The sequence below is a fragment of the Nycticebus coucang genome, chromosome 21 (assembly GCF_027406575.1).
Source record: "Nycticebus coucang isolate mNycCou1 chromosome 21, mNycCou1.pri, whole genome shotgun sequence".
NCBI classification, from domain to species: Eukaryota; Metazoa; Chordata; class Mammalia; order Primates; family Lorisidae; genus Nycticebus; species Nycticebus coucang.
The window spans coordinates 7,629,576-7,654,360 of NC_069800.1; the positions used below are offsets into that span (position 1 = coordinate 7,629,576).

At 40.3% G+C, this 24,785-nt stretch overlaps 3 pseudogenes across 1 annotated transcript; all 3 read left to right on the plus strand.

The window, feature by feature from the left end:
* Positions 1-3,698: 3,698 nt before the first annotated feature.
* On the plus strand, positions 3,699-7,074 carry LOC128574208 (oxysterol-binding protein-related protein 8-like; annotated as a pseudogene). Its single transcript, XR_008376641.1, has one exon. The product of XR_008376641.1 is annotated as an oxysterol-binding protein-related protein 8-like (transcript).
* Positions 7,075-15,065: 7,991 nt separating this feature from the next.
* On the plus strand, positions 15,066-24,074 carry LOC128574202 (bromodomain-containing protein 4-like; annotated as a pseudogene).
* LOC128574203 (ran-binding protein 6-like) overlaps positions 24,005-24,785 on the plus strand; it is a 50,267-nt pseudogene continuing 49,486 nt past the window's right edge.

Below are 24,785 nucleotides of genomic sequence, written 5' to 3' on the forward strand. Positions count from 1 at the left end.
CAAGATGGATCTAGACCCTGTCCCTTCAGGGAAGCCAGAGTATGGCTGAGGACAGAGGCTGAGCTCTCTGACAGACACAGAGGAAGTTACACAGTTTTCTCAAGAACAGGTGCTTGAATTGAATCTGGAAGGATGAATAGGGGTCCACCCACACAAAAGAAATGTGAAAGGCAAACATGGGGGCTTTATTTGCCCGGACAGTGGATTGTCTCCAGACCCCAAGGCCAAGACCACAGGTGGCTTTAGAAAGAAAGCCAACATCAGGAAACTCTCAGCATCACTCCTCTCTGCTCCCCTCTGAGCAGTCCTTTCCTTCTTTTCTCTCTGAGGACCTACCTCCTGTATGGCTCCTGCCTACCAAAACAGGCAGCAGTGACTTGCTTAATACTGCTTTCTATCAAAAATGGCTTATCCACAATTAAGGCTCCTCCAAGCCCATTAAATATGGCCAGAGGACAGAGTCACACAGTGCAGTTGGGTGAGCCAGAGCCCCCCTGCGTAGAGGGCATCCTCCTCAGCCAGGCCAGCAGTCACCTGAGCCCCCTGTGTGTATGTTGGAGGGGGATAGATGGGGCTGTCACTGCCTGGTTTTTGAGTTGAGCCATGCTATTCCTGTAGTAAACTCTGTTTCTGAACTGGCAGGGGAAAGCTCCCACCTGCTTCAGCCTCTGCTCTTGAGTCTTCTTGCCCAGTGGGCACCCCTGCGAATCACATGGTAGGAATGAGTTGAAAGTGTTTGCAGTTTGGGGGGCTCAGCCCTCTCTGACCTCCTCCTGGATATCTGGCCAGATGCCTGGGAGAGTCCCTTGTCTGGTGGTGCTGCCATTTGTAGGACAGGGAGGCTCCCAAGATCCTCTTAACATTGTTTCCCCTACACATGGCTTCTGCAAGCAAAGGCAGCTACTGCCCAAGGTGATTTCTGTATCTCCTTTTTTTTTTGGATGCTAATGCAGATGTTATATCTCTAAATTGTTGTTTATGAGAACATTTGTACTGTGAATTATAAATACATACACAAGTCTATCACCATTCATTTTTACTTAAATGAAATAAAATGAATAGTAGAAAATAATTTCAGGATTAAAGTAGTCTGAGGAAGCAAAAGTTGATAGTAGGAAGAAAAACAGCGAAAGAAAAATATTTAAAAGAAATACATGTTACATATGGATCTCCATACATGAATTGGAGTCTCAATAACAGCATTTAAGCACAGAAACATTTTCAGAGATATTCACTAACTTACCACTTCTGTATTTTTGTGCATGAAAGTAAAATTGATGTTATTCTTTTGCTCTTGTAGAATATTTTCAATAACACCAATGCCAATTTTCTTTACAGTTGCTGGATTGTCTGTTCCTTCCTGTAAAAAAAACAAAAACAAAAAAAACAAAAACAAAAAAAAACCTGACTTCAGAACACATTGTATTTATGGCATTAACTCATCCCCTTGGTCAGTAAGACAATAAATATTTAGTGTGTCTATCAGTCATGGGCAGTATTCTCAGAGGAACTGAACATGTAAAGAGAAGACACATGCTACCCTATTTTAATGTGTGCGTAGAGGTGTATGAAAACAAGAATGGAAAAGGACAATTCACTAGCTCTAAAATTAAAGTGAATGAAGGACGATAAGGGCACACAATGGAGGGAACAGTCAGTTCTATCTGGAAATTCAGGAAATGCTACAGAGATAGGACCAGATTGTGAAAGACAAAGCATGAGGGTGTGCAGGGTTTCTAGACAGGGCAACGTGGGCAAAACAAAGAGGCATGAAACAGAACAGCAGGTGAAGGGTAGAACAGGAATGTGGAAAAACTGGAACACAGTTATAGGGAATGAGGTGGAGAGAGAAAAGGGGAGAATAAGGCCAACCAGAGTGTACCATCCTGGAACGTGCACTTTCCCCTTCATGTCATGGGGATCTGCTCAATGAGCAGGTGACTTAGATCATCACGAATATATTTTAGAAAGGTCATCCTAGCAGCAAAGTAAAGATAAATGAGCTGAGGTGGGGGAGGTGACTAGAAAAGAGTGTTTCAAAATCATAAGTCAGGGTGAATTAGTGTAGTAAGATATGGAAATTAGTAAGCAGGTGGCAAACACAGCACTTGGTGAATGACTAGACTAGCTGGAGGTAGGACCATTCCTGCTTGCCTGTTTCCGTGCTATGTTCTAGATGTTATTTACTAGGGTGGGAAAGCCAGATGACAGAGAAGATTAGAAAAAGTCAGGAAAGAGTCAGATGAGGGCCCAGGACATCTTCATTGGTGATGTATCGAATTCCAGGCCCCAGGGGGCTGTAGAAGACAATTCTGGATATATACATTGGGAGTAGGATTAGATAACCTTACTTAGAAAAAGTATATGAGATTAAGAGGATTGTTCTTAATTCTAAACTAGGAGAATTAATTAACACAAACCTACACAGAATTCTCAAATTTTGAAAATGAAAACAAGAGGAGGGAACAAATTTAAGATTCAGTTTATCAGTTAAATATTTTAATATCTGTTTTGAAAATATAAAATATACTTTTATTAACACATTTAAACATTTATTTCTGGAACATTGTTGGCATACGCATTTTTTTTTTTTTTTTTTTTGTAGAGACAGAGTCTCACTGTACCGCCCTCGGGTAGAGTGCCGTGCCGTCACACGGCTCACAGCAACCTCTAACTCCTGGGCTTCCGCGATTCTCTTGCCTCAGCCTCCCGAGCAGCTGGGACTACAGGCGCCCGCCACAACGCCCGGCTAGTTTTTGGTTGCAGTTTGGCCGGGGCTGGGTTTGAACCCGCCACCCTCGGCATATGGGGCTGGTGCCCTACTCACTGAGCCACAGGCGCCGCCGGCATATGCATTTTTAAATCGAATAAAAATATTTACTACTAAACCACTGGTTCAAGACACTGGAAGGAGACTTCTTTATAAAAATTAATCTTAAAAGTTTTAGACTGTGGAAGACATGCATCTCCATTTGTGCGATTACAGCACCGAGGCATTCCTATGTGCTTCCATAATTTAAGAAAGAAACAAAACCCTATGTTAAATATCACATGGGTTTTTTTATACCCCTGTAAGCAACATACTAATAGCTCTTAATTTCTTCTCTTTACACCACACAGGATCTTAGGTAAAAATTGGATAGTGTATCTAGTATAAAGGAAATAAGGCTTCTTGGTTATTCAAGTTGAAGATTAAAAGTCTTCAAATGCATCTACAATTGAACAAAAGACAATAGCTTTAAGAATAAGAAGTACTAAACTGGATAAATTAAGTATAATTTTCACCACGACTCCATGGTCTAACGAAAAAGTAAACAGGTTGTGTAGTCACTCAGACGTAGACTCCAACCTCCATTCTGCTGTTTTCTAACCTGTTTCCTCCTGGGGGAAGGATTATGAGAGATGGTACAGATGTCATCAAAATATTACTGCCGCCCAGAAAGGCGGCGACTAGGCGGATGACAACTTTAGGCCGCGGCGCGCTCCGGGCCGGGCGGCGGTGTTGGCGGCAGCTCGGGCGGCTATGCGCTAGCTTGGCCGCCGCCGCAGGCAGGCGGAGGGCAGGCGGAGGGCAGGCGGAGGGCAGGCGGGAGGCCGCTCTGGCGGGCGGACGGCGGGGCCAGAGTTCCCGCCCCTCTTCGCGGGCCGCGCCGGCGGCGCCCCGGTTGCACCTAGACAGCGCCCTCAGTCTGGGCTCGCGCCCCAGCCGCCGCCGGCCACAGCCGCCAAGAGAAGTTGGAGTCCGACCCGACGCGTGCAGGGCCCCGGACCGCGGCGTCGCTGCGACTCCAGAGGAACCGGCTCCCTGCCTCCCGCCTCGCTGGGGGCCCGCGCCGGATTTGCAGATATACATGATGGCTGAACAATAATGTAAAGAGAAGCAGAAACCTATCTTCTTCCATTATGGAGACAGGTTTGCCAGATGGAGAGCCTGACCGAACTTCCATGTTATAGCAAACAGTGAGGAAGCTCAACATCTAACCCCAGAAAAGATGAGTCAGCGCCAAGGGAGAGAAGCTTATCCAACACCAACCGAAGATTTACATGGGCCATCTCAGTCCAGCAAGTCCTCCTAGCCAGGGTTTTGAAAGAGGGAAGGAAGATATTTCTCAAAATAAAGATGAGTCTTCACTTTCTATGTCAAAGAGTAAGTCTGAATCTAAACTTTATAATGGCTCGGAGAAGGACAGCTCAACTTCAAACAAGCTCACAAAGAAAGAATCTCTTAAGGTGCAAAAGAAAAAATACTGAGAAGAAAAGAAAAGAGCTACAAAGGAGTTACTCAGTACAATCACAGATCCTTCTGTCATTGTTATGGCTGATTGGTTGAAGATTCGTGGTACACTAAAGAGCTGGACCAAGTTGTGGTGTGTGTTGAAACCTGGGGTGCTGCTGATGTATAAAACCCAAAAAAATGGTCAGTGGGTAGGAACAGTCCTTCTGAATGCCTGTGAAATCATTGAGGGTCCATCAAAAAAGGATGGCTTTTGTTTCAAACTTTTCCATCCTTTGGAACAATCTATTTGGGCAGTGAAGGATCCAAAAGGTGAAGCAGTTGGATCCATAACTCAGCCCCTCCCTAGCAGTTATTTGATCATCCGAGCCACTTCGGAGTCTGATGGAAGGTGCTGGATGGATGCTTTGGAGTTGGCTTTGAAATGTTCTAGTCTTCTTAAACATACAATGATCAGGGAAGGAAAGGAACATGACCTGAGCATTTCATCCGAGAGCACACATGTGACTTTGTATGGCTTGTTAGTGCTAACAATCTCCACAGCGGTGACACTTTCAGTTAAATGATAGTGAAATCGAACACCAACATTTTAAGGACCAAGATATGTATTCTGATAAATCTGATAAAGAAAATGATCAAGAACACGATGAGTCTGACAATGAGGTGATGGGGAAAAGTGAAGAAAATGACACAGATACATCAGAAAGGCAAGATGACTCCTACATTGAACCTGAGCCTGTTGAATCTTTGAAGGAAACTACCTATACTGAAGAGAGCCATGAAGAGCTTGGGGAGGCTGGGGAGGCTTCTCAAACAGAAACTGTGTCTGAAGAAAACAAAAGCCTTATCTGGACGCTGTTGAAACAAGTTTGTCCTGGCATGGACCTGTCCAGGGTGGTTTTGCCTACATTAACTTTGGAACCCCGTTCTTTCCTGGATAAACCTTCGGATTACTACTATCATGCAGATTTCCTTTCTGAGGTTGCTCTTGAAGAAAATCCTTATTTCCGTTTGAAGAAAGTAGTGAAATGGTATTTGTCAGGATTCTATAAAAAGCCAAAGGGTCTGAAGAAACCCTATAATCTTATATTTGGTGAGACTTTCCGCTGTTTATGGATTCATCCCAGGACAAACAGCAAAACTTTTTATATTGCTGAACAGGTGTCCCATCATCCACCAATATCTGCCTTTTATGTTAGTAACCGAAAAGATGGATTTTGCCTTAGTGGTAGTATCCTGGCTAAGTCCAAATTTTATGGAAACTCATTATCTGCAATATTAGAGGGAGAAGCACGATTAACTTTCTTGAATAGAGGTGAGGTGAAGATTATGTAATGGCAATGCCATATGCTCATTGTAAAGGAATTCTTTATGGCACAATGACACTGGAGCTTGGAGGAGCAGTCAATATTACATGTCAAAAAACTGGATTCAGTGCAATACTTGAGTTTAAACTAAAGCCATTTCTAGGGAGTAGTGATTGTGTTAATCAAATATCAGGGAAACTTAAATTGGGAAAAGAAGTCTTAGTTACTTTGGAAGGCCACTGGGATAGTGAAGTTTTTATTAATGACAAAAAGACTGATAATTCAGAGGCTTTCTGGAATCCAACACCTGACATTAATCAATGGAGATTAATAAGGCACACTGTAAAATTTGAAGAACAAGGAGATTTTGAATCAGAAAAACTCTGGCAGCGGATAACTCGAGCCATAAATGCCAAAGACCAAACAGAAGCTACTCAAGAGAAATATGTTTTAGAAGAAGCTCAGAGACAAGCTGCCCGAGATCGAAAGACAAAAAATGATGAATGGACTTGTAAGTTATTTGAACTTGATCCACTCACAGGAGAAGGGCATTACAAGTTCGCAGATACCCGACCATGGGACCCACTTAATGATGTGATACAGTTTGAAAAAGATGCTGTTATCCAGACCAAAGTGAAACATCAAACTCCAATGGTTAGTGTCCCAAAAGTGAAACATAAGCCAACCAGGCGACAGAAGAAAGTAGCAAAAGGATATTCTTCCCCAGAACCTGATATCCAAGACTCATCTGAAGTGAAGCTCAATCATTAAAACCAAGTACAAGAAGAAAGAAAGGGATAGAACTGGGAGACATTCAAAGTTCCATTGAATCCATAAAACAAACACAGGAGGAAATTAAAAGAAATATTATGGTTCTTCGAAATCATTTGGTTTCAAGCACACCTGCGACAGATTATTTTCTGCAGCAAAAAGACTACTTCATCATTTTCCTCCTGATTTTGCTTCAAGTCATAATAAACTTCATGTTTAAATAGAAGTTCTCTACTGTTGAATCAATGAACTAGAAACATGAGATTTTGCCTAGGACTAATGACCAAGTTGGTTTGGTCTTTATTAAAACATCACAAAATTTCAAAAAACCTAGGGGATAAATGGAGAGGTATTAATCTTTTGTATCTTTTATCCTTAACCTGAAACAAGAGCTATCCTATTTGGTTATTAAAGTGACCTGTGTGTGAAGTGCCAGGACATTTCTAGCTTTCGTGAAAATGTGTCCACATGTGAGTATAATAAATCTACATGTATACACGGCTGTCTCTTATCAACTCTTACCTGATAGTGGTCTTTGTATTCTATAATATGTTCTTAGATATAACATTAACATTGTTCATAACAAAAATGCTATTACTCTTATAAATATATGTAATTTATTTTCTTCTTAAAACTGGCACAAAGCTTTTATCAATAAGAAATTACAGATTGAGAAATGATAGAATACTACACATGAATAACTCAGTACATTGTACTGTTAAAATAATTTCCAAACACCCAGCTCAATTGTCTTCTTATAAACAGCAAGAAAATAGTGTGAATGATCAGTGTATAATATGGAGACAGGTGGCAAATTGCTTTTTAAAAAGTTTACACAAGATTTTTTTAACCCCTAGAATTTAACTTAGTATTTATAGATACAGGTGTGTATGTACTTACGTGTATATCAATATGAAAAAACTTGTATGTAACTATTTGGATTGATTGTAATACCACTTCAAGCACTTGTTGAAAAAGGTATGGTCAAAATTGACTGCTTTTTTTCCCCCACATTTTTGTATTTTTTTAAATCAGCTGGTCAATTTTAGGTCAACTTCTAGAGATGTTTGTAGGGTATATGGAATGCTGATAATTCATTTTTTTATCATGAAACTTTACTTTAGCTTTCATTTAGAGTTAGACTCTAGTATGGTCAGTCAATAAGTAGAATACAAAAATTATAACCAATATTTTACTTAAAATGCCAAAAAGAGAAAGGCCATAAAACCCTGTGTGGTGGCCTTTCTGTGTATATTGAAATTGGTTTATTTAAAATGTGCAATAAGTCGAGCATCTGAGAAGAGTATCACGTCTGAAGTTTAATTCCTTATTATCCTCCTCTGTCTCAGTAAATTCTTTCTGTGGCAAAACCACAGTTCTTTAAGATTCCTTTTGTTCAGCTCAGGCATACTTTTTCCTAAGTTTTTTTTTGTTTCTTCAGTTTAGTATTTTAACATTTTTTTTTTTTACATAAATATCAACAGTCTGCAAAAGCAAGTTTTGCCAAGGTAGTTAAGCCTAGGAACATAATGTCTTAAAATATATCTTGGAATCCTGAAAGTACAGATTTTGAAATGAATCTTAATGAAAGTGGAGGTCAGAGAGTGGATTTTCTCTGGCCACATTTGCCTTTGCTTAAGACTGTGAGACTAATAAAACTATAATCAACTGTTTATTATGCTATGATAAATACAAAATCAAGGGATGAATGCTGAATTACGAAAATTAAAATGATAAAAAGAGCTTGCTCTTTTCCCCTAATAAATATACCTATCTTAAGTCTTGTATTTCTATAAAGAACCATTCACAGCCAGACGCAGTGGCTCACACCTGTAATCCTAGCACTCTGGGAGGTCGAGGCAGGTGGATTGCTTGAGTTCAGAAATTCAAGACCAGACTTAGCAAGAGCGAGACCCTGTCTCCACTAAAAATGTAAAAATTATCCGGTAGTTGTGGCACATGCCTGTAGGTACCGCTACTTGGGAAACTGAGGCAAGAGGATTGCTTGAATTCAGGAGTTTCAGGTTACTGTGAGCTATGCTGCTACAGCACTCCACCCAGGACATCAGCGTGAAACTCTGTATCAAAAAAAAAAAAAAAAAATACCATGTTTTGTTGACAAACTATTGTACTCTATATGTACATGTAAAATTATTTTTTAAATTGATAAAAGCATAAATAAGATGTACCTATACTCAGTATTTTCATGACTACAGTAGAGCAAGTGTTTTTTCTGTTTTGGTTATATTTTGTATTTGTCATTGTAATTTTTTGTTAATATTCTGTTCCAACATTATGTTCCACTGCCTACTAGTTGATATGTGATATTTTGTAAATACTGTACAATTTGATCTTTCTTATGGTTTAAATTAGAATTAATTTATTTACATGTAACTTCATTGGCTAATGATGAAAATAATTGTATCATTAAATCCTGAAAACTTAAAATTTTTTGTTAGGGACTCAAATCTTGGTCCTATCCACTTGTATATTATTTTTATTTGGTCCAAATGTGTCTTATTTTATGGGTATCTTCTAAGACTAGAAAGGTAGTTATTTTCCTTATTAAAAAAAAAAAATTAGGGAGGATGTTATGGGTTCTTACCCAAAGAGTCTAAACACTATTTCATAAGAGCAGGTTTATTGGTGACAGTTTTTTTTATTTACTGAAGTCCTCTCAATGCTTTTAGTTGTATGACTTCCTTTCTATAAACTGAACACAAAACTCAGGAATTGGTGGCTTAATTTTAGATCAGTGCTTATATAGTAGGATTAGTGTGTGAATCTTTAAAACACATAATTAATTTTGTACTTAGCCATAATATGTAATTGACTTTAAATTTTCTTTACCTGAGAATAATCTCCTTTCATACGTGGATTCATAGTGTGATTGACAGTTTCCAGTTGTCTGAGAGCCTCTTGAGGGTTTCTGAAATTTACAATCTTAATGACCAGTTTTCTTCAAAAAAGTATCAATTTTATTTTCCCACATAAAAACTTAAATAAGTAATAATTACTGACATGTACATTTCTTTCTTGGTTGTTAAATTACTATGCCATCAGTCATCCACCGTTTACTAAGATGTAACTGGCCCAGGAGGGTAAGGCAATAATAAATAGGGCATGTGAAATGTTAAGTTTCAGCAATAGATACTTCACTTGTGTTTCATGTCAGTACTCTTCTGTATCAATTATAAAGGTACAATGTAATCTTTGTCCTAGCTCAGTTGGCAACTGCATTCCATTGAAAAGTTGGCCTTGTAAAATACAACCATCATTTAGTATTCACGCTTTTGTGCCTTTAAGAAAATACTTCCTGTCATTTTTGTGTTACAGAACTATAGTATGATTCGGTGTTTATAGGCTTAATTGTCATAAAAGAGTCATTTCTCTGTGTCATTTTATTTCCTTTTATATAGCTTTAGTATAAACAGAAATGCTATAATTTTATAAGGGTTTGTCTATTTACCTATTTCAAATATATTCACTCAGACATCACTGAAGTAGACTTGTCAGATTCTGAGGTTTGTAAACAGTGCCTTTTTGATGGAAATCACACTGATTTGGAGGTCAACTTGTGCCATATACAGACAAAATGTTGCGGCGGGCAGTTTTAACTTTTTGAAGAATATCTTAAGCAAAATTTAAGAAAACAAATATATAAAATTCCATCTTCCTAGTGTTCAGCATTTCTAGTGAGGAAATAATAGTTTTGGTATTTTGTTTGAACATAAAGTTATAACATTATTGAAGAGCCATGCATGATTTTGAATTATGTTAAATAAACAGAAATAGAATATTAGCATTTATATCAAATTTTCCAATTTGAACCAATAGGAGAAACCACAGAAATCAGTTTGTTTCCACTTCTACCTTATTTGACTAAGTGCAAAAAGAGATTCTTTAAAATGTATAACCTGCCATTATGATGTAATTTGGTTTCATTTTGTTCTACCTATTGTGTGAGTTCAGTATTACTTGCTTTTTATTACTTTTGACATACTGTTACAGTTTTTAATTGAAGATGGACTGTTAAAATTGTATAGGACCAGTGTCTTCTTAATATGATTAACATATTGAGAACAGCCACAAAAAAACCCCATGACAAATGAATGTGAATGTACTTTCTAAAATATTTAGAAAATTCCTTTCTGCATTTATCATGTAAAATTATTTTAACATGGTAACATCAAAATTTTTCATTTAAAGAAAAAATGCCATAAAATATTGGAACTGGTGAGCTACAGAATTCAGCTATTTTTTTTTTCACTTTTTAGCATGCTAAATATACATCTCAGTTTAAATAGTGTTTAATGGCCATTTATAAATTCAGACACTCCCACTGGTCAGTTTTGTATGATAGAATAAAAGTATGTTACCTGCAGTTTAAGTACAGCACACTGTCAAATAATTTTCCTTAAGGTGCATAGTAAATGTACAGATAGTCAAAGGCTACTGTTTTGTAATGTATTATATTTCTAATCTATTATTCCTAACATACTATAAATGTTTGCAGAGACAAAATAATTGGAATTTTTCTAATATGTAAAACATGCTGACTTCTTCAAGTAGCCATTCTAAATAAAGTTTTTTTAAAAGAGAACAAAAATATTACTGCCTTCACTTCTCGTTCACTATTATATAAACACTATGATATCCAGTAGCGTCTTAATACAAATAACTTAGAACAAAAATTTTCCCAGGTAGTTACAAGTATCACCGAGATAATTAACATTAAAAACTTAAATTAATTACATGTTATGTTTTGAAATGTATCTGCATGATTTACAATCGTATGAATCATCTCCTGTCCAGAAATATGTGGGAGTTTAGTTTTTTTTTTTTTTTTTTTTTTGCAGTTATTGGCTGGGGCTGGGTTTAAATCCACCACCTCTGGCATATGGGGCCGGGGCCCTACTCCTTTGAACCACAGGCGCTGCCCGGGAGTTTAGCTTTTTTAGCAGTATCTTATTTAGATTGGTTGACACTTTAAGTAGTAGAAGTTGTTTCTGTTATGTTTGACACTCTAGTACTTACAAGAAAGACATAAACAAACAAGAACAAACCCTGTTGGGTAAGGACTGATGAGTGAGAGGCACACATACCTTACTACTAAATAGAAAGTTGTAACTAAATATGGAGACAGAGAGGAACTGAAAGGAAAGACACTGAAGAAATGTATTCTGCAAGAAAAATAGAGGCAAGGGTCATCATTTCCAAAGTTAGAGGAGGAGGAATAAACATGCAAACAAAAAAAAGTGACATGATTGGTCAATCAATTACAAACTTAAGTCAAGGAAAAAAGAAGGAAACATATTTAGAACAATAAGATGTATAAAAAAGACTTGTATTCATAGTATATCTATAAAAATACTGATTAATATTTATAGTTAGTTTTTCTCTCTGTAGAGTTTCATTTCATTGCTATAAAAGAAGACACTTAAGCGGTTAAAGATGGTCATCTACCACTACCTGAAAGCTGAAACCTTATTACCTACAGAGAGACAAAAATGAAAACAGAAATGTTCCATCAATTTCTACCTAGAAGAATTCTAAAGAGTAATATATGGCTTGTAAAAATATCTGTTAATATCTTGGCAAGCTATCACTGGTGAAAATCATAGAGGGGATATGGAGAAAACAGCTGATGAGAAAAATCTGTCATTAGGTTGTTTCTTTCTGAAGAGAGCATTCCAGATTAAAAGGCACACCCCAGGTATAATTCTGAGGGAAGAGTGCCAGAAATGCTCCAAGGTGCCCTACAAATCAAACACAATAGTCAATACACACCTGTATAAAAACTCAAAAGTGAAACTTCACAGTTTTCCTTTTCCATTCCTAGTTACTTTTCTAAAGAGGATGTTCTCCAACTCTAAAGAGGATGTTCTCCAACTCTTAATAAAAAAGATGTAATGTACACTCAATGCTAATATGAAGCCAGTAGACAAACTAAATAGATGCCCACATACACATAAGAGAAACACTCAATTTAATTCAAGTTTTAGGGAGTGAAAGTGGAGGAGAGAAAGGGAGAGGGGAGGAGGGAGGGGGAAGGGTGTGCTTCCACCTAATGGGCACAATGTGAGGGTACACAGCACACCTACTGGGGGAGGGGCACAACTGCAACAGGGACCTTCCCTAACACATGCAGAAATTGTAACTTCATTATATGCAGTCTCGTATTAGCCTGAAAAAATTAATTAATTTTTAAAAAGTCACAGTTCTTAAGAAAGAGCAGCAGAAGAAAAATACAAAGCTACTGATAACAAAGAACATGATGATCAGAACAGTGTCTCTCCTATCAATGCTAACATTTCATGTAACTCCCCCCAGTGCCCCATTTAAACGGGACAGGCTCATGGAATAGATTAAAACACCACAAAACAAACAACCCCCTCACAACCCAAATTCAAATACCTGCTGTCTTCAAGAAACCCATTTAACTCATTAAGAGTCTCGCAAAATGAAGGAAAAGTGGTTTTGGGGAAAACCATTTCCTGGGAGTGGAAACCCAACTCCAGTAGGAGTAGCTAGTATTGCATCAGGATAAAACAGACTTTAAGTTACCAACAGGTGAAAAACACAAAAGTGGTTATTATATAATGATACAGTGATCAATTCAACAATATATTACAACCCTAAATACATACGCACTTAATGCCTGAGATCCCAGATACATAAAACAGATGCTGCTACTCATAAGAATAGACATGAGAGTGGTGAGAGCTGTCAAGCTCCACTGACAGAAGATGTTAGAACTGGAAAGAGATGCCAGAGAAAATGGACCTATCAGATATTTACAGAATATTTACACATAAACTGGAAAATATACTTTATTCTCACCAACACATAGAACATTCTCCAAATTAGACTATATGTTATGCCATACACCAAGTTTCAGAAAATTTTCAAAAATCAAAACTAAACCATATGACTAATTTTTCAGATCAGTGAAATAAAACTATTTAGTAGAAATCAATTGAAAGAGGAACTACCAAAACTAAACATATACCTAGATAGTAAACAACCTCCTGCCAAATAATCTTTGGTGAACAATGGAATCAACAAGAAAAACAAAAAATTTTGTAAAGTAAGTTACAATGGCATTGCAAGATATCCAAACCTCTGAGACATAACAAAAGCAGTGCCAAGAGGGAAGTTTATAGCACTAAATGTCTACACCAAAAAGAAAAATGCCAACCCTCAGAAAACGGAAACAATGAGAAGAAACAAGCCCACAGCTGCAAGAAGATAAGAAATAGATCAGAGCAGAAATAAGAGAAATTATACAACAAAGTAAAAAAATGAAACAAAACAAAAAAACAAATGATCAAAGACACCACAAGTTGTTTTTTTAAGAGTTAGATTAAGAGGAAAAGAAAAGAAAATCGGGAATAAGAATCTCCCAAACAGGGCGGCGCCTGTGGCTCAAGGAGTAGGGCGCCGGTCCCATATGCCAGGGGTGGCGGGTTCAAACCCAGCCCCGGCCAAAAACCACAAAAAAAAAAAAAAAAAAAAAAAAGAATCTCCCAAACAAAAACATTCAGAACAAGATTCACAGCTGAACTCAAGGAAACTGGTATCTGTCCTACTAAAACTATTCCATAACATTGAAAAGGATCGAACCTCTCTAACTCATTATGCCAGCATCACCCTGACCTCAAGGATAGGAAAGGAAACAATATCAGAAAACTATAGATCAATGCCCTTGATAAAGAGAAGTGCAAAAATATTGAAACAAAATATAAGCAAACTCAATCCAAAAGCACATCAAAGGGATAATTTTCCATGATCAAAAGGGTTTCATCTCAGAGATGAAAGGATGGTTGAACATATGCAAGTCAGTGAATGTGATTCACTGCAGGATCAGAATTTAAAACAAAAAACCAGGAAATCATCTGAATCGATGCAGAGAAAGCATTAGACAACATCCAATATCTCTTCATGATAAAAACCTTCAAAAAACTAGGCAAAGAAAGAACGTAGCTCAAAATAATAGAAGCCATATATAAAAAACACACAGCTGACATCACATTGAATGGGGAAAAAGTAATAGGTTTCCTGTTAAGTCTTGGAACAAGACAAGGATGCCAGCCTTTGCCAGTTCTACTACATATAGTACTGGAAATCCTAGCCAGAACAATCAGACAGGAAAAAGAAAGAAAGTGCATCCAAGTTAAGAAAGAGGAAATCACCTTAATCCTGTTGGCTGATGATATGTTCTTAGGTAAAAATTGGATACAGTAACAAAATCCCAAAACTACAGATGTTGGCGTGGATGTGGATAAAAGGGAACACTACTGCATTGCTGGTTGGAGTGCAGGCTAATACGTCCCTTTTGGAAAGAAGTATGGAGGATACTCAGGGATCTACAAGTAGACCTGCCACTTGAACCTCCAATTTCACTACTAGGTGTATATCCAAAAGACAAAAAATCACTTTGTAACAAAGATATTTGCACCATATTGTTCACTGCAGCTCAATTCATCATAACCAAGACATGGAAGAAGCCCAAGTGCCCATCGACCCATGAATGGATTAATAAATTTTGGTATATGTATACCACGGAATATTATGCAACCTTAAAAAAGATGGAGACTTTACCTTTTTTACATTTACATGATTGGATCTGGAACATATCCTACTTAGTAAAGTATCTCAAGAATGGAAGAAAAAATATCTAATGTACTAAGTACTATTATGAAACCAATTTACAATCACTCACACTTTCATATGAAGAATAGATCACAACTATGACCCGGGATGAAGGAGGAAGTAGTGGGGGAGGGAAAGGTCAGATCGAGGGAGGGTGAATGGTGGGATCACACCTATGGTGCATACTGCAAGGGTACATGTTGTATCTATTAAGCATAGAGTATACATGTCTTAACACAATAATTAAGTAAACGATGTGAGGAATATATTAACTAGTGCGATGTAAGCATTCCTAATTGCATATGAAATCAGTGCATTGTACCCAATAAATGCATTAATGTATACATGATCTATGTGTTCATGCTTTCATAAAAGAAAGAAACTTGAAAAAATGGATACAATGTCTAGTATAAAGAAAATAAAGCTATAATTATTCAAGTTGAAGATTAAAAACCTTCAAGTACATCTACAATTGTCAAGCAAGACCCAATATTCATAAAAAGAGAGAAGAAAGTGACTGAAAATGTCAAACCCACAGGATTCCTGAGTTTTTCAGATGAATGAAATTATGTGCTAGGTGGAATGACTTTGAATATTACAGTTAATAAAGCTTCTTGAAAACAATATAAAATGTCCCCTTTGCTGGAGGTATTTGTAAAAGTGAAGAACCATCATCCAAAAGTGATTTTGCTTTCTGTTCTTACATGAGTTAATTTTTATGTCCAAATACAAGGATAATGAAATATATTTTCCATGCAAAACAGAGGTGATCTTGTACTTCCTCTTGGGAACCATCCCTCATCGTGTTTCTGTGATAATGGGCAGTTTATGTTAGAGGACAACTACTGATTTTAAGTTCGTGTGATGTGCGTATGTGCATGTCCATTTCATACAGATATTAATATCCCAAGGTAAATCAGAACTATTCCAGAGATAAATAATTGTTGCATCTATGTCTTTAAGAGGGTTGCAGCACAAAATTTCTTTTCTCATTTAATTGATACAGATTTAGAACCTCCTATAAATAACCAGAAATTTTGATTTTAGTTAATGAAGGATTATACCAAGGCTTATTTATGTCTCTCTCTTTATTCTACAAAAGATCTATAACAGCTACCAAGACACCGTCGGGCAGTAAGATGATTTGCTTCAGTAAGTTATGAACAGACAAGACACCCAGTTAGAAACCTTCACCAAGAAATAAGACAAGTCAAAAATTAATAATCCATAAAATATCTTACAACACCCAAGACAGATATATCTAGGAACACAAGTTTTACTAGATTCAACGTAAGACATCACTTTACCAAATTTAAAACAAGTGAGGATTAAAGAAAATTTCTTTGCTTGCCAAGTTGCTTTTCATTGATGCATAATAGGGGTACATATTTGGGGAGTGCATGTGATAATTTGATATATTTACAGAATCATATAGGGTAACAGGAATGTCCCTCATAAAAAAAAATTTATATTTTCTTTATGACAACACTAAAATTATTCTGTGACAGTGATTATGGGTGTTCTGCCCTTGGAAGCCATTAGGATTCTGCCAAGCCATACAAAAGAGGCCCACTGTGTTTCTGATGCAGATGACTCTGTTTGCCCTGGTGCATTTCCCATATTCCTAGGGAATGGGGATCCATCTTGCCTCTTTCTTCTGGGTCTGTGTGGGTACATCTCTAACACTGAAGCTTGCCTAGGTCCCTGCTCCAGTCCCCCACATAGGCAGCATGGTGATCCTTGCATAGCCCATATGTTGTAATGGGCCTCGGTCTCCAGCCAACACCTTGCAGTGGATGCCTAGGGGGCCAGGCAAAGGTGGGAATTGGGTGTTGAGGATAAGTCAGGAAAAATGAAATGATGAAAGGGTCTTAATACAGACCAGGGATGATAATGGATCAAGAACCAAAGAGTGTGAATAAATCAGTCTCATCTTTCCAGTGCTACACTGGAGGAGGTGCTGTCTCAGCTCAGACCATGTCCTAGGGACGTGGGCCTGTCCCCAGTGTCCCTACCCTTCTTCAGAAGAGTGCCTGAGGGCAGCTGCAGCTGGGTGTGCCAAGGGCAGGGCTGGTGCGTGGGGGTCCACCCCCCCATGAGCAGTTCCAGGGCTCATGCTCCAGGGCTCCTGCCAGCCAGGCCACAGCTAAGACTGCCCTTGAATCCCACCTGGCCTGGCTCCTTCCCAGATTGCCTCCTGACTCTCCATCCATTTCTCCTGAGATAACTTCCTTAACTAGCACCCAACTCTCCGTCTCAGGGTATATGTCTGGGAAACCCCACCAAAACCCATCTTCAGCATGAAAAAAAAAGAGAAAAGAAAAAAAAAAAAAAACCACCGGGCTGAATTTAAACCATGCTCCAAGAGAAAGGGTTAGAACAGAGGAGAGGGAAGGGAAGGGCCTTGGGATTCATCACCTCTCAGAGTCCAAGTGAAAGAAGCAGAGATTGCAAAGAGGAATTGGAGGGGAGGCAGGCAGAGGTGATGAAGGCTGGGGGAGCCCACACCATGGGCCAGAGAGGGCACATCCTAGGGTACTAGGGAGTCTTTCAAAGGCAGCTACATTGGAGGATGATGCAGCCATGTCCATGAGCACCTGGAGGGCAGTGCTAACCTGGATAAGGTCCTTCAGCAGGTAGGGACACAGGTGTCAGAGGAAGGGGGTTGAAGAATGATTGGGATATGAATTTCTGCTGGGGATGACCCACCAGAATCCAAGGACTATGTAATTCAGAAAAGAGAGGGGATAACCAGAGGACACCAATGCTGAAGAGTGAGGGGATGGCACCCCATAGATTTAGAGGGACTAGCCTTTGATAGGAGCAGAGACACCACCCACCCACAAAGAGGAAGATAGAGTAGAGGTTTGGACAAACTGGGTTGACGTGTCCAGCCATGAGAAGATGAGGCTTCCCCGTGAGGTGTGAAGCACAGTGTTTAGACCTTGATCTCAAGGCATAACTGACTTCTCCCTTCCCTGCTTCCCCAATTTCCTCAGTGCCTAATTCTGAACTTACACAGAGTGCGGTAAGAAGCCGTAAATGTTTACTAAAAACCAAGTCTGTGTTCACTCAGTGAAGGGGCACAGTTCCCTGCACCCTTGTAAGGTGAAAAAGTCTCATTTGTGCTCTTTGGGGTACGAGGCCCTGAGAAGGAACATTTCCAGTACTTGGGCTAGATGTGAGCTTGCAGAAGTGGCTTTGCTGAAAAATGCAGGCAGTTACACCTTAAAGGAAAGAATGTGCCAGAGGGCCCCGCCAAGTCACAGCTGGAGACAGATCATCTGCCTAGGGCAATGGCCTGTTGCACTTAATTCTCTACCTGTATTTACACAATAATTTTCAGTTAGTCATATAGGCCAATGGGCAAAGAGAACAGACAACCCAGTGCCTTTGTGGTTTATCTCCATTATTGTTTATCTCCAAGCAAGACATTCTTAGTTTAGAAAAGTGTGTACGTACTTTGCTGCATTAACGCTGATAAGGAATCTTTACCTTTTGTCTTCTTTATTCTTGGATTATTTTTATCTGATGAGTTTGGATATATAAGAAAGTGAATAAAGACTGCAGATTGCTGTTGTGCCTGAGTGAGCACCAGCCTTCCCTTCTAAAATCATTCATTTTGTCTGAGGTGCTGCCTCTGCATCATCAACCAAGTAGCCCAGTGGACAGTAAAATCTCAGGGTGCATGGAACTGCATGGGGGCACAGGTCTCTTTTCATGAATCTGAATATCATCCAAACACAGGCTGTTGTGGCGCTTCTGGATGGTCAGTTTGCTTCATCCAGACAGGATGATTTTGGTGTCACGATAAAGCTACTTCTGGCAGAGTTCATTTCACAAGTTTTGGTGTCCTAAAGAGGAAGGTCTTAATTCATTAATGCTGCCAAGTGATAATGTCTTTTTTTTTTTTTAATGGAGCCACAAGAGGGCCTGCTTTATATAAAATTTCTGTATTATGTGGAAATTGTAGGATTGAGATACATGGGATAGTTGTTGATGCTTCCTTAATTTTGGCCATATTTAAAAATGGATCAAGGACATTTAACTACTACTGTCTCCCCACACCCTGTCAGATGGAAATAAACCTAAGGCATAAAAGATAATAAGAGAGAAGAAAACAGATTTTGGAAGTCAGAAAGGAAACAGATCAGTTGTAACTGACAGAAGAAGATGGAGAAAATCACACTGGAAGTCAGCAGGGGGAAAATCCAAGACATGTGGTTTATACTGTCAGACTCTCCAGGACCCAGGAACTAAGCTAACCTAGAAATCAAGGTGATTGTGGAGCCAAAAACTTTAAAAATCATTTATTTTTTTTTTGACTTGCTAATCATAAACCACAATGTGAATTTCTGCAAAAGCCATGTCAAAAAAAAAAAAAAAAGAAAAGAAAAGAAAAGAAAAGAAAAAAGAAAAGAAAGAAAGCATTCTGAAACTGACATGGTTTGTAAGTCTCTGTTTTGAGGCCTACGCTAATGATAAAATCTCTATCAAAATCTCAGAGAATAAACTAATGTTTTTTTTTAAATAAATAAAAATAATTTAGACCCTCTCCCCTACTCTACGTAGCTGAACAAAAGAAACTTTTCTAGGGAATCTGATCATCCAGGAGAAAAGTTCTAAAAATGCTCAGCTGGGGGATCCACTCACCCTCAAGCTAAACATTTTAGCTACACCACTCTGCAAGGAAGACAGCAGAGTTTAACAGTGATTCCCATGTGTGCAAATTTCAATAAGCTTTTAAGTTCAAAGGATGACTGGACAATTTGAGGAACGAAGATATGAAATTTAAAACATTAAAGTAACATACATGTAAAGAAAGGAAACAGGTGGCAACTGTGGCTCAAGGAGTAGGGCGCTGGTCCCATATACCAGGGGTTGTGGGTTCAAACTTGGCCTTGGCCAAAAACTGAAAAAAAAAAAAAAAAAGAAAAAGAAAGGAAACAAACTCAAGAATGGAAATTTCTGAATACTCTCCTAAAGATCCTTACAGAGGCAAAGAAAGATATAAACCCATTTTAAAAAAAAAAGCAGAATATTTTGTGAAATATATATATAAGAATATATATATATATATATATATATGTTGAGGCAGCGCCTGTGGCTCAAAGGAGTAGGGTTCCAGCCCCATATGCTGGACGGGGTGGGTTCAAACCCAGCCCCAGCCAAAAACTGCAAAAAATAAAAATAAAATAAAACAAAACAAAATCGTCTTTATAAAAAAAAAAGAATATATATATATATATATACACCAAAGTATATCTTTGAGAAATATAGATATATGTGCCAAAGACAAAATACTGTTGGAAATTAAAAGTTTGCTAGCATATTTTTAAAATCAATGATTAAACATCACTAGTCATTAGGGAGATATAAATCAAAACCTCAGTGAGATACCATTTCAAATGGACTGGGATGGCTAGAATCAAAAAGACACACAACAGTAAATATTAGTGAGGTTGTGGGGATGTGGGGAAACTGGAATTTCTATATGGTGGGGATGTAAAATGGTGCAACCACAGAAGAAAACAGTCTAGTAGTTTCTCAAAAAGTTAAATATGAACCACCAATTCCCAAGATAAATGAAGACATTTGTCCACACAAAAGTTTTCTAACAGATGTGCATGACAGTTTTATCATTTTTTTTTTTTGAGACAGAATCTCACTAGGTCACCATTGGTAGAGTGCTGTGACATCACAGCTCACAGTAACCTCAAACTCTTAGGCTTAAGCAATTCTTGTGCCTCAGACTCCCAAGTAGCTGCAATTACAGGCACCTGCCACAATTCCCGGCCATTTTCTTGTTGTAGTTGTCATTGTTGTTTGACAGACCCAGGCTGGGTTTGAACCTGCCAGCCCCGATGTATGTGGCCAGCGCCCTAGCTGCTGAGCTACAGGCACTGAGCCTACAGCCTATTCTTAGTAGCCAGAAAGGGAAGACAAAATGCTCCCAGATAAATAAACCTTGAAAGCATTACACTAAATGAATGAAACAAAACACAAACAAAGCACATATATGATTCCATTTGGATGAAACGTCCAGAATAGACAAATCATAGAAACATACAGGAGACTAGTGGTTGCCAGATCTGGGGAAGGGAGAACACAGAGTGACTGCAAATGTGTATAGAGTCTCTTTGGACCGTGATGAAATATCCCGGCTACTAGGGAGGCTGAGGCAAAAAGATGGTTTGAGCCCAGGAATTGGTTGCTGTGAGCTATGATGATGCCACAGTACTCTGCCCAGAACAAAAGAGTGAGACTCCATCTTAAAAAAAAAAAGGCTGAATTACACACTGAAAGATGGTGAATTTTGTTTCAATAAATACATGTGTATTTTTTGTGTATTATTTTAAGAAATACATGACAGTTTCAAATATAAAATTGTGAAAAATGCCCAAAGTAAAGCACAAAGACAACTGGGGAAAAAAGAAGGGAAAAATAAAATTATGATAATACCAGGAAGTCCAACATCTGGATGGTCAGGTTTAGAAGTGACTTATAGAGGAAAGAGAAAAAGGAAAAATCATAAAATTAAATTTATTTTCTCAAAACTGAAACATCAAGTTTCTGGATTGTAGGAAACCAGTAGATAAAGCCTAAAAGTGAACAAAATAAAACAAAACAAAAACAAAAACAAAAAAAAAAGCCATGCTTAGCAAAATGGATAACAGTTAATACCACTTTAATCCCCACACTGTGAAACATCAGAACCCAAAAATAAGAGTAAACTTCTGGAGAGGGAGGGAGAAACAGTTTCCATAGAAAGGCTCAGATGGCAATGGAATTTTCAAAAGCACCATCGAATAATAAATATCAATGTAATGCCTTAAAATTTCTAGAAGAAAAATATTTCTATTTTACAGTTGTATATCCAGACAAATCAGCAATTTAAACAGATAGGGAGGCATTTTTTGAACTTTCAAGGTCTCAGGAAATCTCCTTTCTAATGTATTCTTCTCAATAAGCCAAGAGAGGACACCTTCCACAAAGCAGAAGGAGTGAACCAAAAGAGAAATCCCTGGAAGCCAGAAAATAGAAGGGGCCATCACACAATCCAGCAATGGTGCTCCTTGGTATTTACCCAAAAATGTTAAAATTTTTGATCCACACTGCTGGGAGAATGGGGACTGAAGACCCCATTCTTGGCAAAGGAAAGCACCCCCAGAAAAAGAGGAAAACTAAAAAGCAAGCTGTGTGAGTCAGAACAAAGAAAAGTCAGCTAATTTATGTTTAAGCTAGCCATTGCTAGCAAGCTTCTTGCCTTTTCTGAAATTCTAGGCTGGCAGCCTAAGCACAGCACTCCACCCCATCTCAACCAGCATGCAGTAGTCTCTCCTTCAGCTTTTCACAATGTGCTGCCCCAGCCCCCATTGCCACCCAGCAACCGAGCCGCTGCCCTTCCTCCCAAGCCTGCCTGGCCCCCGGCTGTGTCATCTGCCCTGGCCCATCCCCCCTCACTCCCACAAGCCCCCATGGCTCAACCCCCTCAATTGCTGCTGGAGGATGAAGAGCCCCCGCCCCACTCCTCACCTCCATGCAGCTGCAGCTGTACCTGCAACAGCTGCAGAAGGTGCAGCCCCCTGCACCACTACACCCTTCCGTGAAGGTGCAGTCCCAGCCACCACCCCATTTACCCCCCAGCCCCACCCCTCTGTTCAGCAGCTACAGCAGCAACCACCTCCACCACCACCACCCCAGCCCCAGCACCCACCTCAGCAACAGCACCAGCCCCCGCCTCGGCCTATACACTTGCAGCCCATGCAGTTTCCCACCCACATCCAGCAACCCCCACCACCCCATGGCCAACAGCCTCCCCATCTACCCCCAGGCCAGCAGCCACCCCCACCTCAGCCTGCCAAGCCTCAACAAGTCATCCAGCATCATCCTGCACCCCTACTCAACTGCTGCCAGCAGACGGGTGGTTCCTGTAAACCACGGGCCTGACAGCCCACTATTGCCCAGGTCAACCTCAGCAGGTGCTCCCGAGACTGCTATCCCAGGTCATCTTCGTGAAGCTCCCTCCCCGCTTACGATACTTTCCCCCCAGATGCCACAGTTCCAGAGCCTGACCCACCAGTCTCCACCCCAGCAAAATGTCCAGACAAGGAAGGAGCTGCTATGGCTTCTGTAGTCCAGCCCCAGCCCCAGCCCCTGCTGGTGGTGAAGGAGGAGAAGATCCACTCACCCATCATCTGTAGTGTGCCCTTCAGCCCCTTTCTGCGGCCGGAGCCCCCCAGGCACCTGGAGAGCATCAAGGCTCCCATCCACCTGCCCCAGCGGCCAGAGATGAAGCCTGTGGACGTTGGGAGGCCTGTGATCCGGCCCCCTGAGCAGAATGCACCCCCGCCAGGGGCCTCTGACAAGGATAAACAGAAACAGGAGCCAAAAACTCCAGTTGCACCCAAAAAGGACCTGAAAATCAAGAACATGGGTTCCTGGGGCAGCCTGGTACTAGAAGGATCCAACCACCCCATCCTCCACAGCCAAGTCATCGAGTGACAGCTTTGAGCAGTTTCGTCGCGCTGCTCGGGAGAAGGAGGAGCGTGAGAAGGCCCTGAAGGCCCAGGCCGAGCATGCTGAGAAGGAGAAGGAGCCGCTTCCGCAGGAGCGCTGAGGAGCTGAGAAGAGGAAGATGCGCTGAACAGGCCCGCTGGGCCCAGGAGGAAGCACGCAGGCGCCAGGAGCAGCAGCAGCAACAGGCAGCAGCAGTAGCTGCCGCCGCCGCCCCCCAGCCCAGAGCTCCCAGCCCCAGTCCATGCTGGCCCAGCAGAGGGAACTGGCCCGGAAGCGGGAGCAGGAGCCAAGGCGCCGGGAAGCAATGGCAGCTACCATTGACATGAATTTCCAGAGTGATCTATTGTCAATATTTGAAGAAAATCTTTTTTGAGAGCACCTAGGTGACTTCTGACTTTAATTTTCTGGCAAAACATTGACTTTCCATAGTGTTAGGGGCGGCAGTGGAGGCAGTAGCAGCAGCCAGGGGGTGCCTCTGGGCCTGGCCCTCCTGCATGCCATGCCCTGGGCAGGCCTGATGGCAGCTGAGGATTGCAAAGCCTGTCTGCCTTACGGCCAGCCGGACAGATGTCCTGCCACCTGCCACCCTCCACCCCTCACAGGACATCAACTCGGAGCATGCCTTGTTATGAGCAAGTGCCCACGGGACCCAAGCCCTGAATCCCCAAGTGTGGGGCAGAGGCCCTTCTCTCCCCCAAATGTCTACATAGTATATACAGGACATCGTTGATGCCGCCACCGTGAATGGTTTTTTGTCCCTGACAAGATAACATTTGTGATGTCCTGCCCACTGGGAGTTCTTCCCCACACCCCAGCCTTTGCCGCCCACTCCAAGGAGGCCAGGGCAGGCCCGCGTGGGCTGGTGGCAGGCAAGGCAGGCCCACCCACTTGCTGGCACTGACTTTGCCTTCAACAGATCCCACCCCTCCTCTCCCCCCACAAGCCTTTAATCCAGAGCCGCTGTCTGTAAGTGTTCGCTTGTGCAAAAGGGAATAGTGCCGTGGAGGTGTGTGTCCATGGCATTTTGGGGCAAGGTAATTGTCCCATGCATGTGTGGGCAGGCCTTGCCCAGGGAGTGAGGCCACCAACCAAAGTCAGTTCCTTCCCACCTGTGTTTCTGGTTTTTTTCCCCCCTATATATATTTTTTGTTGTTGAATTCTATTTTATTTTTAATTCTTTCTTCTCCTCCAGACACAATGGCACTGCTTATCTCCAAAATGGTGTGAATGTCTCCTCATTGAGCGGCAGCTACCACCGCGCTGTGGGTAGTGTGTGACCGTGGCTGTACTGTATGGTG